The sequence below is a fragment of the Mustela nivalis genome (assembly GCF_964662115.1).
Source record: "Mustela nivalis genome assembly, chromosome: 3".
NCBI lineage: Eukaryota > Metazoa > Chordata > Mammalia > Carnivora > Mustelidae > Mustela > Mustela nivalis.
The window spans coordinates 74,606,452-74,625,510 of NC_139022.1; the positions used below are offsets into that span (position 1 = coordinate 74,606,452).

At 38.8% G+C, this 19,059-nt stretch overlaps 1 protein-coding gene and 1 long non-coding RNA gene across 2 annotated transcripts in view; both read right to left on the reverse strand.

Annotated features, from left to right (window-relative positions):
• The window catches only part of LOC309861654, a 429,230-nt gene that overhangs the window by 361,522 nt on the left and 48,649 nt on the right, over positions 1-19,059 (reverse strand). The gene's annotated exons all lie outside the window — the stretch shown is intronic.
• Positions 1-19,059, reverse strand: part of LOC309861651 (uncharacterized protein) — a 92,088-nt gene that overhangs the window by 37,954 nt on the left and 35,075 nt on the right. The gene's annotated exons all lie outside the window — the stretch shown is intronic.

Below are 19,059 nucleotides of genomic sequence, written 5' to 3' on the forward strand. Positions count from 1 at the left end.
TATGAAACTATCTTTCTGTGGGTCAAATAAGGAGAAGGAATTACAAGCATGATCAATCTTTAAACACTTGAATAACTTAAAATGTGTTAGAATATAACATTTTGAAGCTGGGAATTTTGAAAGAATGCCACAGTTGGAAAACAGTTTGGGCCAAGGTTGGTATGCTGGGGAAGGCCAGCTCTGGCTGTATAGTGGTTTTGATGAATTAACCATGGCTAGACCATAGGGTACACGGATATTTAGTCATACATTATTCAGGATGTTTTGGTGACAGTGTTGTTGTTGTTTTAATTTAATTTATTTATTTGAGACAGAGACAGAAAGAGAGAGATAGAACGCACGCACACGCAGGAGAACACACAAGCAGGGAGAGGGGCAGAGGGAGAGAGAGAAGAGACTGCCCAACTGAGCAGGGAGCCCGATGTGGGGCTCCATCCCAGGACCCTGGGATCATGACCTGAGCTGAAGCCAGATGCTTAACCGACTGAGCCACCCAGATGACCCTGTGAGGGTGTTTTGGGATGAGAGTAACATTTAAACTGCTGGACTTTGAGTAAAGCAGATTTTGCCCTCCATAATGTGGATGGGGCTCATCCGCCTCCCACAAGAATCAACTGAAAGCCTGAGTAGGACAAAAGACTAATCTCCCCAGAGCAAGAAGGAATTCTGCCACCAGGCAGCCTTCGACCACAACACTGGCTGTTCCCTGGGTCTCCAGCCCACTCATCTACAACAGAGATTTTGGACTTAACAGCTACCGTGATCATGTGGAGAAAATTCCCTCAAATAAGTCTAGGTTTCAATCTCAATCTCTCTCTCTCTCTTTACGTATATCCTATGAGTTCTATTTCTCTGAAGAACCTGTTAAAAAAGAAAACCACAGGCCAAAAATGGCTTCACTTAGGCCAAATCACAAAACCAGGACTTAATACCTAACCTAACTGCAGTTTCAGACTTCCCCAGAAATGTAGTCTTAACTGGTCAGTCAAGAATTTTCGGATCAGTAGGCCTCCTCAACCCCCAAAGGAAGATGAGGAAATCTGCATGATAAGGAACAATCCTTTCCTTTCTTTTGCTTATTAGCTTCCTGCCCCACCCTCTTTCTATATAAACTTTCCATTTTGTACACAAGCTCAGAGCTCCCACTTGCTGGCTAGGGTGCTGCTGGATTCATAAATCATTTAATAAAGCCAATGAGATCTTAAAATGTACTCAGTTGGATTTTTCTTTCTGAACAACTCTAACCAATACAGCAGTGAAGTGGGAGACAGATTAGGGTATAATCACCTGGTGGGTTCAGGCCTTTCATTTCCTGTTAGGCAGGCAAGCTTCAGTGCTGAGAGGGTAGAGGCATTTCTCTATCTCAGTTGCTTCAGGGATAGGACAGAGGTTCTCCAGATGGAAAGGGTGTGCCCTATGGGCAGGCTGGACTATGGGTCCTTTCCCCCTCTCACTAGCCATCCCATCAACTGCTATGCTCATTAGGGGGGTTAAATTAAGTTTCCTTTAAGTCCCTTGATCCTGTTGGAAATTTCTTGAAGAAAAAAAAATTACATATATATGTATATATGTATCTCCCACAGGAACACTTCCTTAAGAATGGGTTTTATTTGTGGTGTCACTTATTTTACAGGCTATCAGAATCTTCTCAGGGAAGTTGGGGGTGTTCGATTGAGAAAGGAACATGAAGACAACCACACGCTCAGTGAGAGGACTGTTACTAGGCTGTGACAAGGGAGCAAAGTAGGGAGGCAGGAGGATAAGGAACATCCCATTCACCACTCAGTCTTGCTTATAGTTCATTAGCCCTGCCTGTGCCCATGCGGTTTAACTATACTTATGTTTTGTTTTGTTTTTAATCTGAATATGTTGGAGCTAGTTTCCTGGAGGATCCATCAGTTGAGATATCTTGCTTGGCCATGGGCCATAAAACACACTTGACCTGAGTATGATATAAATACCTTCCACTCCATTGATGTATTGATTTGTTTTCATTTTGCTGTCTCTATGTACCATATCCATCCATATCCCAGCCTAAGTTCTCGGAGACCAAGGGCTAGCTTAAAGAAAGCCTTAGAGCAATATAAGAGCAGTATGTTTATCTAATACCTAAAATGTGGCAGACATTTAAATATTAAACATATCTGATCTTCAGCATGTTTAAGCAAGTTTAACAGATAGGGAAACTGAGGCCCATATGCAGATTATATGCATAGTATACAATTTTTTTTTTAAGATTTCATTTATTTATTTGACAGAGAGAGAATCACAATAGGCAGAGAAGCAGGCAGAGAGAGAGGGGAAAGCAGGCTGCCGCTGAGCAGAGAGCCCAATGCGGGGCTTGATCCCAGGACCCCGAGATCTGACCTGAGTCCAAGGCAGAGGCTTAACCCACTGAGCCACCCAGGTACCTACAATGTTGGTTTAAGAAGCTTTTCCTGTTCTCTCTTTTTTGGTAAGTTAGGGGTTTACTTCTGCTTGGTTTGTCTCCTTGAGGCTCTAATGCCATTAAGACCAAGCACTGTGACTAAGACTGTCCAATCTAAGAAGGAAGGAGGAACATAAGAGAAGAAAAAGCAAGTAAAAGGGGAGGGGAGAATGGAAATAAACCCCCAAATAAACAATTTGAAACTGAAAAACGCTGAGTAGGGCTTAACATACAATTTTAACCCTTTCCCTACTTGGGAAATGGGAGCTAGAAACTAAGTTATTCGATTTTTCAAACTTCTTTAATTACTACACTACCCACAAGAAGCAATGTATTTGAAATTGTGACAGTAAACACATCTGAAAAAAGTTTCAGAACAATATTTACCCTTACCATAAGCAAAAACAAAACAAAGCAAAAACTCTTTATTATTTTCTATTCTATTCTATTTCTTTAAAAAAAAAAAAAAGATTGTCAAGCTGATAAACTGATTTCATGACCCATTAATGATCACTAAACTTAGAAAAACAAAGAGTTATAGAAAAGTTATTTTTTGAACCACTAAAGTAACTTGTTCAAGGTCTTGTAGTGTAAATGATAGATCTGGGATTTTCCCCATATTTATTAACGCTGAGTGTGAATGAGCCTCAGGGAGAAGTCCCACCTGGTGTTTCAAGATACCCAAGATAGAACCAGTCCTTCATCTCACAGACTTTCCCAGTTCATAGGGGTTACACACTTCCTCCTCTCACTACTGGGATCCCATCTGCTTTTAGCTACAAAATGTCTCTTCCTAGACAAGTTAATGGAACTATGGAGCTACAAGCAAAATCTGAAGACCTATAATCAGGAATTATCAAAGAGAATAAAAGAAAAGGACATTGTCCCCACTGTAAAGAGAATATCCCTTGTAGGTGTATCTTTGGTCAGGTTAAAAATATAACATACACTAAGTTGAAGGAGGATAGGATAGGAGGTTAAAAAGAAAAAACAAAACAAAACAAAACTCTTCCCTCTGTGCACCTAATCCTACACCCAGCCAGTCCAGTCTCCATTAGGAAAAGGATGCTGGGAAGCATCGGGAAAAAAAGGGCAAAAAAAAAAAAAAAGTAATTCTTTCTAAGCTCTGCACCTCCTTGACAACTTCTCCTCTTCACCCCTGTTTATTTCTTTCACATTTTTCACTTTGTCCATTTTACTCTGGGGTGGTCTATAATGTTGAAGGGAAAAATAAAAACCAAAAAACGCACTCTTTCCATGAGGCAGGTGAGTGATACTTTTTCCTGGGGAGAAAGGCTGGTTACCCAGGAATATGACTTCCCAAGCATCTCCTCGGAGTCTTTATTCTCAGTGCACCCACTCCATTCCCTTTAGAGTATTTCGAGGCTAGAGCAATCCTGGAGAAGATCTAGAATAAACCTGGTCTGAAATTCCCCTCATACTTACAGTTCTTACGTGTTCTGCTGCCTCCCTTAGATTCCTTGCATTCCTCATGCTGGAATGGGAATGGGTTGGCTAGACGAAGCTGTCAGGTCCTGATATGCCAGCCCTGAGTGATCTGCCCTGCCTATTATTTTCCTGCTCAGGCTTTGAGCTCTAGTCACTCTGGTCTTCTTGCAGTGTTTGGAACAAAATGAGCTCTTTCCTGCCCCAGAGTCTTTGCATAAGCTCTTCTTCTTCCTGTAAAGCCCTTACATTGGTTCTTCACATAGTTAATTCTTTTTCCTCCTTTGGGGCTCAGCTTAAATATCACATTCCCAGGGAGATTTTCCTCCATCATATCCTCCAAAAGGTCTCCTTTGTTATTCCCTATCCTGGCCCATGGTTTCATGATTCCAGTCATAATTTGTTAATAGTTTACTTAATTGTCTTTGTGTCCCTTCCCCCCAACCAGTAGAAAGTGCCTAAAAGACATAATCATTTCTATGAAGTAGAAAGTGTTAACACACACACACACACACCCCATACACACACATTAGGAAATCTCATTTGTCTTGCAATTAAGACACTATTGGCAACCTTCAACAAAGTGAACTCTTTGCCAGGTTCTTCTTTCTTCCCAACTAAAATTATCCATTCACTCATTCATTCACGCATCCAGTCAACAGGTATTTATTGAGCATCTACTAGGTTATTTTACTCCAGACACTGTGCTACAGTGATGGACAAGGCAGTTCTTGCTCACTTTACTCCATGATGCACTAGCCAGAATGCTCGTTCTCAAGTGCATTTCTTTGCTAGAAACCTTTATCTGTTTCCAAATTCCTCCTGGACGAAATCTGGACTCTTCAATATGGAGAGCAGAGCAGGTCTTCTTTGACCTGGCCCCTCCTTCTTCCCTAAACACATCTTTTTGTGTTCCTCTCCTGCCCTAGGCTCGGCTGGTAAACTAACTATAGGAGCATAGGAGTTCGTCTGGAAGAAGGCAGGTAGCAACAACAAAGGTCCCTTGGGTTTGTTTTTTCTATTTGTCTCTTGCTTTCTCTAGTGCTCCCCCAACCCCCACTGAAGGCCTGGGACACGACTTACAATGGCTTTGGGCAGCTCATAAGAGAATCTCAGCAGATGTGTTTCTCTGTTTGTTGGGTCAGACAGCCTTTTGCTCCTACCTGCCAGGCTGTGAGCTTTTCCTAATTGAGATCTCAGTCCCAGAGCAGCAGGTCAGAAGCTGAGCTGGCCCTATAGAGTAGGGCAGGTCTCCATAAAGGACCTCCACTTTGCCAGGTTGACTCTGTGACTGGTGGTGTCAACAAAGGCATGAACTTAACATGCTCCAAGGATACTAAATTTCTACCAAGTCCAAAATAGAAGATGTCAGGAGTTACAAACCTAAGAGCTTTGTTACAAAGAAGCTTTTCCTCTGGAAAAAGCAACCGCTTGAATTCATGCCTTATTACAATGGGCTAGAGAGAAGAAAATTTAAGTTTTTGCAACTTATACATATTTATTTCTTTTAATTCCAAATCCCTTCTGGATTGCTGCTATAGACCCTTCTAAAACTTTCCCCTTTTGAGGTGCCTGGTGTCAGTTAGGTGTCCGACTCTTGATTTCAGCTCAGGTCATGATCTCAGGGTAATGGGATTGAGCCCCATGTTGGGTATAACTCATGTTGAGTCTGCTTGCAATTCTGTCTCTTCTGCCCTTCCCCCCACTCACAGGTGCATACTCTTTCTCCCTCTTTCTCTTAAATAAATAAATCTTTAAAAAAATACTTTACTTTCCCCTTTTCATTTTGTGCTACTTGGGACTTGCTTTTATTTATTTATTTTCCTTGTGGGAATATCATGAACAAAGGACTAAGAGGGAATGAAATTCTTCAGCTTCTCTGGAAACTTGTGGCTTGTCTTTTAAATGCTTTATACTTCAGTTTCTTCATCTATAAAATGGAGAATTAGCAAAATTAACGAACCTTTGTCTTTTATAAAATGTCTTATAGGATAGGTGCTGTGCAAGTAATATGCTATAGAATGATAGCATTTTGTTAGTGTTTATAAACATAATTTGGATTTTCAACTAATTGGAATTAATCCTGTTTATAAGGAAAGACCTTCCCAATTAAATCACTGATGTGAGACTTTGGGTGGCTGAAGCCTTCATTTTGTTTTACTTCTAATAAAATGGCTTCCTACTCTATTTTAGGTAAATTCTTAATTTGCCTCTTTCTTTGGTCAGTTTCATGGAAGAATTTTCACCTTTTATTTAGTCTCTCTAAACATTCTTTTATTTTTTTTTTTTAAGATTTTATTTATTTATTTGTCAGAGAGAGAGGGTACAAGCAGAGGGAGCAGCAGGCAGAGGGAGAAGCACGCTCCCCGCCAAGCAAGGCACCCAATGCGGACTCAATTCCAGGAACTTGGAATCATGACCTGAGCTAAAGGCAGACACTCAACTGACTGAGCCACCCAGGCATCCCTCTCTAAACATTCTTATTTGTGTTGGAAAATTTTCCTTGATATTATGCCTCTACTTATTATTGAAAATAATTTTATAGCTGAAGGTTAATACCAAGTTCATTCAAGGTAATGCTACTATGTGATTTAAGATTTTTAAAATAAAAAGAAATAACTTTTTATTAAATCACTATTTTAGTAAATTGTTTTTCATGTTTATCTTGGACTTATGATGTTCCTTATTCTTAAGAATTAAAATTATTTTGACTCAACTAGCCCAAAACGGTAATAGACTACAAAGCTATTTATATGTTTAATTTTCTCATAAGTAAATGCTCACCTGGTTCTAACACTGACATGTTTTAATGCTATTCCTCCACTTACAAGCCTTTTAACCCTTGTATAGGCTTTTTTCTCTTAAAAAGTAAAAAAAAAAAAAAAAATTGAACACACCTAGGTATGCTTTGCTTCTAAATCTGTTATTTTTTAAAAAGTGTTAGTCACTGAAGTCATACACATATTATGTAAGCTGGAGTATCAATTTGTATATTTCCAAGTGTCAATAAAATTAGCCACCACAGAGGACCAGAGTATGTCCTGACCTCCTGTGACCTATTTACTAACTTGATGGCTTTGGGATGTTTTGAGTTTAAACCCATTTGGCTTTGGAACCACACAATTTGTTGCAGTCAGGAACCACCAAGTTGATTTCTTCTGACTCAGAAAAAAGATCAATGGGGAAAAAGAGGCTCTAGATTATCCCTCCCCCATCCTAAAATGAGGAATTCCAAAGAACTTGGAGAGGTGCTAGGTCTCCTCTGTGAAACTCTTCCTGTTCTTCAGGTACCATGCTAAATTGATAAAATCCTGCGGTTGGATTTTAAGATGATATTTAAGGTATTTAGCCTACAGTTGTCAATTACGAAGTTCTTAATAAGTAGTAGCTCCTCTCCCTTAAGTCTTGATCTAGGTTAAAGATGGTAGTTTAAACTCAGTCTAAACAAAATCCATCTTCATGCCTCAAATAATCTACTTGCAAACCTTATATATAGCTGGAATGCTACTGATTTAGGCAATGGTCTGAATGGCCCATAACCAGGTAAGGTTCCTTAGTCTATTAACTCTTTGGTAGATACCTTTGGAAATATGCAGGCCTGAGGTTAACTCTTAAATATTAAGTGTTTAGCATAACAGATGACTTGTAAATGCTTAACACATATTAGTGTTTTCTCTTCTTTTCCTTCTTTTGAGAGGATATGGAATATGAGAAAGCTAGGGAAAATATAGCAGGAACATGGCCAATAAACCCCAGGTCAGGCAAAAGGTATTTAGCTTTATTTTCGCCTTAGAGAGCAGAAGATTCCCAGCACACATATCTTTTGTGCCTAAGGACTCCAATACCAAAGCTCTGCTACCTGCCACCCAGCTATGCTGTACTAGATGTGGGAGGAAGAACAATACTGATTATGAAACTGCCCAAGTGCAAAGTCTGGGGTGCTGATGATTTAAAAAAAAAAAAAAAAAAAAGTCAGAAGTGGGTGATTTTAAACAGTGATTTTATGCATCTGAGAAAAGAAATTGAGGAATAAATACTGCTACAAAGGGCCTCACATAAAGCTTTCTTTATAGTCCTTATAGTGACTCTCAAATCATTTATGAACACTGATGGTATGAGATATCATCTTCTCAAACCAAATATATTAATCAGTCATGTAGAACTTACTAGTTTTTGGAAGTGAGATCAAGCTAGATTTTACACTGTTCCTTGCATATGATACACTCTCAAACCCTTTATACAACAGGGCCATTTCACCAAATTTCTCCACTTTCTCCAAATTTGCCTAGCCACATGCAAATGCTTAGCACAAAACAACTCTTCAAAGAAACCCTGAGTTAGGTATGGTTGTATGATAGGCTGTATGATAGGAGATAGATCTCCTCAAAGTGAAATCATGTGACCCAACTGCTCCCTCCTGAATCCTGTTTCTTCAGGAAGGAGGATGGATCCATATGACCTAAAGACAATTTGGGGTTATCCTCTCATTACAGGCTCTTAGGAGCCTAACTTACTTGGAAGTCAACAGAAAGACTTAGGAAGATGTACACTTTTAAAAATGTATAACTTTGAACCATACATTGATTCCTCCTTGTCCTCTTTAAGCTTCCTAAATCACAAAACTTTATACACATAAGCATCATCAAAGTAGACCTACCAAAGAATAATAGGATGGATGGAGGAAAGTGTTTTTATCACATACCACATAGGAAACAACTTCATAAAGCCCCCATTATGCATTTTCCCCCAAAGTTCCTTTATAAGCAGACCAAACACTGAAATCTTTCCTTTGACCCCTTCTTCAGGAAGCCTTTGGCCTCACACCTGCCCACCTGCTCTCCCTCAAGTAGATTCTTCTTCATTTGCACAAAACCAGGACCCCAGCAGGAACCTTGCTCCTACCCCAAAGCTGGCTTATGAGTGTTTATTGCAAAGCAAGCCTCTTCCTACAAAGGAATTCTCACCAGCTGGCAAGAAGAGAGTGTTTCTCCATGTTATTATTTGAAAGGTTAATATCGTGTTTGTTGAATTTAAGCATGTAGATTCGGATTCATCTTTTCAACAGATAATTACTAAGGGTCTTTTATCTGCCAGGCAATGAGCTAGGAGCTGGGACCATAGCAGTAAACAAAACTCAGTACTTGTCCTCAATGAACTTAATATCCATCAGGGAAGAAAGAAAAGAAAACATATGGGCGCCTGGGTGGCTCAGTGGGTTAAGCCGCTGCCTTCGGCTCAGGTCATGATCTCAGGGTCCTGGGATCGAGTCTCTCGTCGGGCTCTCTGCTCAGCAGGGAGTCTGCTTCCCTCTCTCTCTCTGCCTTGTCCTCTTCCTAAATCACAAAACTTTATACACATAAGCATCATCAAAGTAGACCTACCAAAGAATAATAGAATAATAATAATAAGAATAATCTCTGCCTGCCTCTCCATCTACTTGTGATTTCTCTCTGTCAAAAAAAAAAAAAAAGAAAAGAAAACATAGATTTTTAATTCAGAGTGTTAACTGTGATATTGGGAGATATACTGGTAGTTATGAGAACACTTTCAAGAGTCACCCCACCCCATCTTGAGGGAGAAGGGCTTTCCACAAAAAGTGACATTAAGAGCAACCAGCCAGATGAACAGTGTTTAGAGAAGGAGGATGGTGGAGGCAGTGCTCCAGTAACAAAACTACAGGTCTAAGACCCAAAGGGAAGAGGGACCACAGTCTGGCCCAGGCTGCGGCAGTTCACTGTGGTTGCACCCACAAAGGCTGAGGAAGGGAAGAGTGGAAAAAGAAGGAAGTGGAAAAGGAAGCATGGTTCCTCATAAATGGTCTGTGATGATATATCAAAGAATTTGGGGTTGGTTTTTTGCTTTGTTTTGTTTTTGTTTTTCATATTCTTTGCCTGAAGTTAGTAGGAGAGATTTTGAGCAGACAAGGAAATGTATTTAGATTTCAGTTCTTTAGAAAAAAAAAATCTCACTGGATGAAATACAAGCCCAACCAAGCCAAGGTATCCATGTGATAACTGCTATATTTGGATTGCGTATGAAGTGCCATTGAAAGAGCTGTGAGGCACTGGGGAACTCCCGTGGCTGAGGAGCTCAGGAAGGCCTTCTGGAGCAGCAGGTCTGGGTAGTTAGGGGGGCATGTCTGCAATGCAAATGCCCCACCTCCAAAATGTACTGGTTTTATTCCAAAGTACATCCTCTAATTCCTGAGAACTTTAAAGACAGTATTACTCAAGCATCTTCCAAACCACAGTCCCATTTATTATTTAGCTGAAGTTCCCGATGGCTTTCTTTCTCATCAATAATAGGAATCTGAAGGAATTTTAGAGCCCAGATGATAACTTCCTTGGATAAATTGTTATAAAAATTTCAGTTTTGAGGAAAATTATCAACTATAAAAGTAATGTTAGAAGGCTTAATCTAATTTCGGTGTTCTTCCCTGAATGATCTATAAAATCCCAAAATGCTACAAAAATACTGAAGGATGAAGCTTGTATGATTATTAATTTATCTGTTTTAAGAGAAAGTAGCTTCTATCCTCTAATGAGAGCAATATAATAAAAAAACTGAGTCTAATAAGAGATATTTGGGCATGTAGAAAAAAATAATTCTGAAGAAATGATGTCAAATTTTAATCTGTGAACAAAGAACGGTTAAAAATAATAATATTAGTAATGTTGAACACTACTTTTTGCCCAGTACGATTTTTGTATTTTGCCACTTGATACTCAAAAAAGTCCTATGAACTACATTCTAGCAGTACCAGCAGCCCTGTTTTACTAACAAGGAAAGAGAGGTTCAGAAAGGTTACATAACTTGCCTAATGTCATATACTTACTAAGGAGAAGAGCTGGGATTTGAACAAAATCTGTCTCTAGAGGTTATGTATTATTGTGTGTTGCGGTGATTCTCATGGTGATGACTAGGGGTAGGATTCACTGGCTCCAACTGCCATCTATAAGATGTGTCTATCAAAATCAAATGTCCACTTGGCTCTGTTTCATATACAGAACTAGGTGATTTTTTTTTTTTAAGGTATATGTTGTTTGCTAGAATCCTGAAATCCCTGGTTCACTCTTCTGTTCACAGGTCTGACTCCTGGCTTGAACCTGTGCCACGGACCCAAAAGTTGTATTTGCCTTTATATTTCAGGAAATGGGTTGGTTTTTAGGCCCAGTGCCAAGGGTCGAGTATAACACACACTTGAACTCAGAAAAATGACAAGTTTATCCCCTGGTTTGCTGGTTTATCAATGGGTAGATTTGTAGAATACACAGCTTCTCTCAGAACCAGTCAGACCTCCTTCCCTGCAATGTGTGGAACTGACGACTTTTTCTGCGTACACACAGTGTGAGACTTTTCCTTGTAGACATAATTCACATGCCATAACGTTAATTAATGATTTAAAAACATGAGGCATCTGGGTGGCTCAGTGGGCTAAGCGGCTGCCTTCGGCTCAGGTCATGATCCCAGGGTCCTAGGATCGAGCCTCGAGTCAGGCTCACTGCTCAGGCTCGTCTGCTTCTCCCTCTTCCTCTGTTCCTCCCCTGCTAGTGCTCTTTCTCTCTCAAATAAATAAATAAAATCTTTAAAAAAAAAAATAAAGACACATAACTCAGTGGTTATTAGTATATCCTCAAGGTTGTGCAAATGTTGACACTAGACTTTATGGAAAACAAAATTTTTGCTTGATATCTATTTACCCTTACATAAGTTGCTGGTACAAAAAAAATCCAGATTTCTGATTGCAGTGATTTGCTCTCAGGCCACTTTAGTTTGTATATTAGAGTGAGTTCATTGATAGAAATTACAAGCCTATTCCTTTTTATGTAGATGTCTTCTCCATTTCCAACCATGAAAGAAATCATTGTGAAATATACAGAGCCTATATGCTTCTTTTCTTCTCATATACTGAATTACTTTCTTCCTGAGTATATATAGCATATACCCAGAGAAACATCTTCCCATAGGGAAACCCCAAGCCCCCCATTTCTTTTACCTTCTAATATTGTCTTTTCTTATCAAGTGGAGGTAGAAGTGTTAATATTCATATTGCTTCCTGGTTTCAGTGATCCCACTCATATTTGATGAAAAATGAATGTTTTTATTTTCCTCATTTATTGTTTCAACTTCAAATGTTTTATTTTTAGTGTAGGCACTATGGCACTGTCTTTTTAAAATGTGAATTTTTTTTTTAGGTAATCTGTATACCCAACATGGGGCTTGAATTTAACCCCTACATCAAGAGTTGCATCCTCTACTGACTGAGCCATTGAGTTACTCTTAATATGTGAATTTTTGGAAGAGTAGACAAATATGTGCCATATTTTACATATAAAAATAATACTATGAACCAATGGTATCCATGTAGAATTGTTTTTCACAGTAATGAAGGATTTATATCAATGGTACTGTTGGTATTGTTACAGGTATGGGGAAACAGAAATATCCTAGGCCAGACAAGTACAGACCAGTTAATGCCACTGTGGTAGGTATCACGTTGCCACAAACAGCCCTCTGTTACTGGTTGATATTAAGTTGGTTACTTTTTGAAGAACGCATCAAGCAACAAAAGAGCCTAGAAGATAACAGGCTGCAGTTCCACACTTAATTCCTTCAAACAGTGATAAAAATAGTGATGAAGAATAAAGGCCATGTACTTGCATCTCAACAATTCTAGTGGTGCCGTTGCTATACACTGGGAAATTAGATTCTATTTCACATTCAATTCTATTACAAATCATTCACTTGTTTTAGTGGATATTAACCATCTATTGTGTATGAAACTTTGTGTTATGGACTATTTTGTTAAGGATATCACATCCAGTGGAAGAGCTTAAATACCATCACACAAGAGTTAATAGTTACAAGGTCAAAGTCCATTGCTGCAGCATTGAAGGGATATCCAAATTATTTTATTTCACTAGAATTTTATTGTATCAAATATGCTTGAAATAAGTAAGTTACAGGCTAAGGCTGGGAAATCTTTTCATAATAGTGAGGTTTTTATTATGACAGTATTTATTGTAAGGGGATCTGAACTGTAATATAATACAATTACAATCATAAATATAATTATGAGTGTGTAAGTGTTGAGGGAATACAGTAGAAGAGACTAATTAGAGACAGGTGGTTCTAGAACTCCTCCAAGGGCTTCTGATGATTCAGGGGGAGATCCTGGTTCTCCCTAGACTTCCTTTTGCTCCCAAGGGACTCTCCTATACTAAACACTTCTGATGAAGAAGGTAAGGGTCTTTTCATCTACCCCCAAACCAGAAGGATCTTTTGGCTTGAGCCAAATAAGAGTCTCACCTTATCTCTTTAAAATAATATTATAAGGGGCGCCTGGGTGGCTCAGTCATTAGGCATTTGCCTTCAGCTCAGGTCATGATTCCTGGGTCCTGGGATCGAACTCCAGCATCAGGGTACCTGCTCAGCAGTAAGCCTGCTTCTCCCTCTCCCATTCCCTCTGCTTGTGTTCCCTCTCTCACTGTGTTTCTCTCTGTCAAATAAATAAATAAAATCTTAAAAAATAAAACAAAATAAAATAATATTAGAAAATATTCTATTATCCATTTAAAAACTTATTTTTGAGAACTCTGATGATCGATATTTTCTCATATATTGAGTAATAGCCTTTTATTTATTTATTTAAAGATTTTATTTATTTGTTTGACAGATAGCGATCACAAGTAGGCAGAGAGGCAGGTAGCGAGAGAGAGAGAGAGAGAGAGAGAGAGAGACTGGAGGAAGCAGGCTCCCTGCTGAACAGACAGCCCAATACAGGACTCAATCCCAGGACACTGGGATCATGACCTGAGCTGAAGGCAGAGGCTTTAACCCACTGAGTCTCCCAGGTGCCCCAATAATAACCTTTTAAAATAAAGCAACATGCAGAGAATGGGGTTCAAACCCCCCAAACTCTGTTGAGGAGAGGCATGCTTAATGATGGACCCTGTAAGTTATGAAGCGTTTATAGATCCTGACATGGTCCTCATTTGGGCACCATGAACATTCCCATCTGGCTGGTCATGCATGATGAGGTCCCATGTACATCCGAGCAGGGATAAAACCACTCCACTTCTTTTTGTCTTCCCATACTCCTAACACATTTCACAAGCTCGCATATTTGATAATAGACCCTCCTAACATTGATCTCCAGTGAACTGCAGAGTGAAAGGTCTTTTTTGTGGTAATTCTCTGTGACCATCTCTGACCTAAGTGATAATTTAATATCTAACTCGGGAAAATAGAGATTACACTAGGTTTTGCTGGGTACTCTTAGCATTCAAAGCTTCAGGATGCTTATGCAATACAGCAACAATTAAAAGTTTCTGTATGACCTTACTTAAACTGTCCTTGGTTTGGGGATTATTTAAAAGTATCAATACATGTTTAATCACCATCAATAAGAAGTTGAAACAGAACTAGTCAAAGCTCAAGTTAAACCAGAAAGAGAATTTTTACGGTAATATAACCTAATTCCAAAGGCAATGTAATCAAATGTATTATGCTGACCATCAACTCTCAGGAACACTGAGTCCCAGCTTCAGCTTGGTGATAACTCACTGTGCAATCTGAGGCAAACCACTTAAATCTTCTGTTCTTCAGTTTCCCAACTCATCTCCCTTTAACCTGTATTCAAAGACTATGCAGAAGAAGACTTTTTAAAAATGACCTGTTTTCAAGCATCTGAATGGGAAATCATTTTACAGGAACAAAGAAAAGAAACTTAAAAAAAAAAAAAAAAGCAAACTTCTAGCCCCTGTTGAATTTACACCAGTACCAAATTATAGTCAGTTGCCATATAGGGTTAGAAACCTTCCGTCAAGCAAAAGTGAAGTTCCAAGAATCTGCATTGTTAAAGTGCCAGCAAGCAAAAGGTAGCTTGTCATGTTTCTACACCACTAGCAAGATGGGAAGCAGGCTGAAGCAAGCAGCTAGGAAAACTAGGCAGGATGTGACAGCCCCAGGGTTAAAGAGAGGAGGTAAGGATGAAATGGGGATCTAAGGCTTAACAAAGTGGTTAATTGTCATCAGATGATTCAAGTATGTTTATTTCTTAAACTTTCACTCTAGTCTGAGGTGGATAATGGGCCTCTTCCTAGCTACAGATGACTATAAACAACAAAAAAGGGCAAAGAAAGAAAAAAAATGAATGAAAACAAGCAAAGGATTTTGATTATTTGCATTATCAAAAGTGATCAACAACCAATTCTTTAAAGGCTGCCAGAATAACATTTTACCATTATTTCGCATCTCCCGCGACCAGCATAAACTCCCTCTAGAAGGAGGCTCACAGAAGCTACGCAGGCAAGAGAGAAAGAAGCTGCCTGCTGCAGCCAGCACCTTCAGGACGACAGACAGCCCACAGGGCATTTCACCCTGAAGGTGTATCTGGGATTACACAAAACCTTCACTTGGTCATTTTTTAGGTATTTTAATAATGCTGATGCAAAATAAGAATAAAATTACAGGTGCCAGTTCCCAGTGTAGAATGCTGATAAACAACTTAACCATTTTGCAGTGGCTGGTCACATCTGGAGCCTTTTGGGATGCAAAAGTACTGGAAGGATTATTGCAAAACTTAAAGACACTTTTGCTGCCATTACTTTGTTTTTAACCTAAATTAGTGAGGGTTTTTTGGGGGATAGAGCGGGGAGTGCTTTTTTAGACAGTCATAATGCTTATATCATGAACTTATCTAGTTAACCACTAATCAAATAGGAAAATGGAAAAGGGAGTTAGGTTTAGAGTAGTTGCTTGAAAACTTTTCTGAATTGACCTTAAATAGGCAGAGGCTGGTATAAAACTATGGACCAGTGGATTTTGCTTTATTAATCTTGGTATGCTATCAAATTTCCCAATTTAAATAACCTGCTTAAACTTGATTTGTCATTGTTGACACCTTTCCTTACAGTGTTGGATTAGCATGTAACGAACATAGTGTTTAAGAAAAATAATACAAATAAAAGGAAATTTTTCTTATTCTTTGGCTTATTTTTAATGGAGTTCTTCTTTTAGAATATAAGTATGTCTCTGTATTTTATATCCACTTTACGATTATTTGGTCCTGGCGTCAGGACTAGACATAGATGGATGGAGAGAATGTGGAGAGCGTCCCCTTTGGAAAAAGTATTTCATGATTCTTCCATGCTTTCCATCAGGTTGCTTGAAGAATAATTATTTGTGTATGTAGCTGGTATGATCCTCTTGCTCTCTTTTCTTTTTGTGTCCTGCCATTGAAAACAGGCAGTCTGAATCTTAGGCAGCAAACAGGTCATACCTTCTGAAGTCTGGCTATCACACAGGAAATCAGGCATTTTAATGAATGCACATGTTTTCCTATAGTGTTTCATGGACTGACAGGGCTGGAGATGTCTGAAATGATTTGGTTAAACTCATTGTCATCCTCTAGAAATCATTTCCTGTGATATCATGTATTATATTTCTCACAGGGCTTTCTTGTCAAGAATATTCCCTTTGTAAGCTAAATAATAACGTATGAAGCTTAGTAGATTTTATTACTAAATAATGAAGCAGTGTGCCCAGTATGGGAAGCGTTCTAGCTTTCTTCATGCAAATAAGCAGATATGCTTAACAAGTCAGTCTTGAATTTATGTGATGGAAAAAAAGTCACGCTGTCGGCTGTGCCCTCTTAGTACATGTAGACACAAGCACATACCACTTTAGACATGTATTAGCATCAGCTGTATTGCACTGAGAAAGTAACTTGTTGACCAAAATATGCATATCTGAATTCAAAGGGGTCTCTGTGGTTCTCTCTTCAATTTCAGTCCCTTTTGCCTAAAATCTGATTTTATTTATTTATTTTTAAAGATTTTATTTGTTTATTTGACAGACAGAGATCCCAAGTAGGCAGAGAGGCAGGCAGAGAGAGAGGAGGTAGCAGGCTCCCTGCTGAGCAGAGAGCGCGATGTGGGACTCGATCCCAGGACCCTGAGATCATGACCTGAGCAGAAAGCAGCGGCTTAACCCACTGAGCCACCCAAGCGCCCTAAAATCTGATTTTAATACCTATGTATTTCACTTTTTTTTTTTTTTTTACACAAATATGAGAAACTAGCTGGCTGACTAGGTCAACAAGTCAAAAGGGGCTTTTTTTTCCCCCTCCCCTTCTGGTTTCCATACCCTGCTTATTAATTTGGAATAGTATTATGTGAAACAAAAAACAAAAAAAACCCATGACTCACATGGTGAGTGAAGGGAAGGAGATAAACATTTGCTGAGTATCTGAAATGTGTCAAGCTCTTTCTATAACTTATCTCATTTATTCCCTACAACAAACTGAAGGAGAAATATTATTTTCAATGTATAGATGAAGGAACTGAGGCTCAGAGACGTTAAATAACTTGACCAAATTCATGCAGCTCTAAAGGAGCCAGAACTTCCATGTGGGTCTAACTTTAGAATTTATGTTATTTCCACTACCCTGTGCTGTCTTCTTTAGAATCTGAAAATTCATATAGGAAGGACAGTAGGAGAGACTTCTTTTGGAGCGTAACATCTCATGATACTTGAAATGTATTTTCAAACTTAGTTGGTAAATCCATACTGTGAATTAGGACTGTTCTTGAATCTTCTGTGGTCCAGGCAGCATTTTACAATTGGAAAAGCATAATCTGGAAAGAGTTTCATGTTGGTAGCTACAAAGGACAGTTGGAAACTTTTGGTTTTCATACAATAAAATCTACAGTGCTCTTGGTAATGACCTTTTCAATTGTGGTATTAATGTTTTAGCCAAAGCTCTATTTGTTGCCAGGAAGAGAAAGCCACTCAAGGGAAGTTTATTGTGAGGTTAAAATGGGCCATCATCTGGCCATCCTAGGAAAAAAAAATTAATGTACAGTCCCTGGATGGATTAAGAAATAAACCTAGAACCAAAGTACTTTCCTCTGTCTCCCCTGTCACCTCATAATTTACTATTTTTGCTTCTCTCTGTATATCTCCATTCTCTAGTACTCTCTACCTATGCATTAACATGCTCATGGTTGAAAATGGCCACTAGAGATCCCAAGTTCTCATGATTACCAGACTGTCATCTGAGGACATTTTTAAGACTCTTTAATTATGAGAGAAGATCTGATTCGTCACTGCCATTGGGTATCCCTATGTCGGGTGTCCACAGGTGTCACTGGGAGGTGCAAACGTGATTGATATGTTTACCTGTATTTTTTTAAATATTATTTATTTATTTATTTGATAGACAGATATCACAAATAGCAGAGAGGCAGGCAGGGGCGGGGGTTCGGGGGTGGGTGGGGATAGCAGGCTCCCTGCCAAACAGAGAGCCAGATTCAGGGCTTGATCCCAGGACCCTGAGATTATGACCTGAGCTGAAGGCAAGGCTTAACCCACTGAGCCACCCAGGTGCCCCTGTTTACCTATTTAGTAAGGTTTCCAAGTTTGGGCATTTCCTGGTGGAGACATGTCTTTAAAAAGCATGGAGAAATGAATCTTTAATCACATCTACATCCAGGCACACTTGTGCTAGTTTTTTAATGACTCCTGAACCTCAAACCAGAAATCCAGAAAAAAAAAGAAAAAAAATGCTTGGAGTCATCCTCTTGGTCCAAAGATGTTGCAATTTCCCTATGCTAAATTTGATTAATTTTTCCAAAATTAAAAAAAGTGATAAAATTTTAAAGATGAGAAGAATTTACTCCTGTTCTCAAAAAAAACCCCGAAGTTTATTATAATAGATAAATGGAAATGCATCAAAATATAAAACGTTTTTTTATTTCACTCCTAATGGACATATCTGTTGGCAATGAACCACGATGGTAAGAAATAGATGGCAATTTTTCACGCAAGAGCATTACAAATAAATTCCTGTAGTGCTTTTTAAATGTCTGGGAAAGACTCTAGAAATGGACCTTAAATGGTTACACAGTTAACATTCAGATATCAAAGAATTCAGCAAAATAGAAACTGTTTAAATATTAAACATCAAATTTTCCTTCTTTCAAAGGACTAATAACTTAGCAATAAAAAATTATCTTTGAATCTTGACATCACAAGGTCTCAGGCAGGCAGTGGATTTTAAAATAAAAATTTGCAAGCAGTTCCTATTTAAGCAAAATTAACAGCTGAGCAAAGAGGCATGAATTAGTAGCCTGCCCCAAACTCACCTTGATCAGACAACAGTCCATCTCCTTTGCACCACA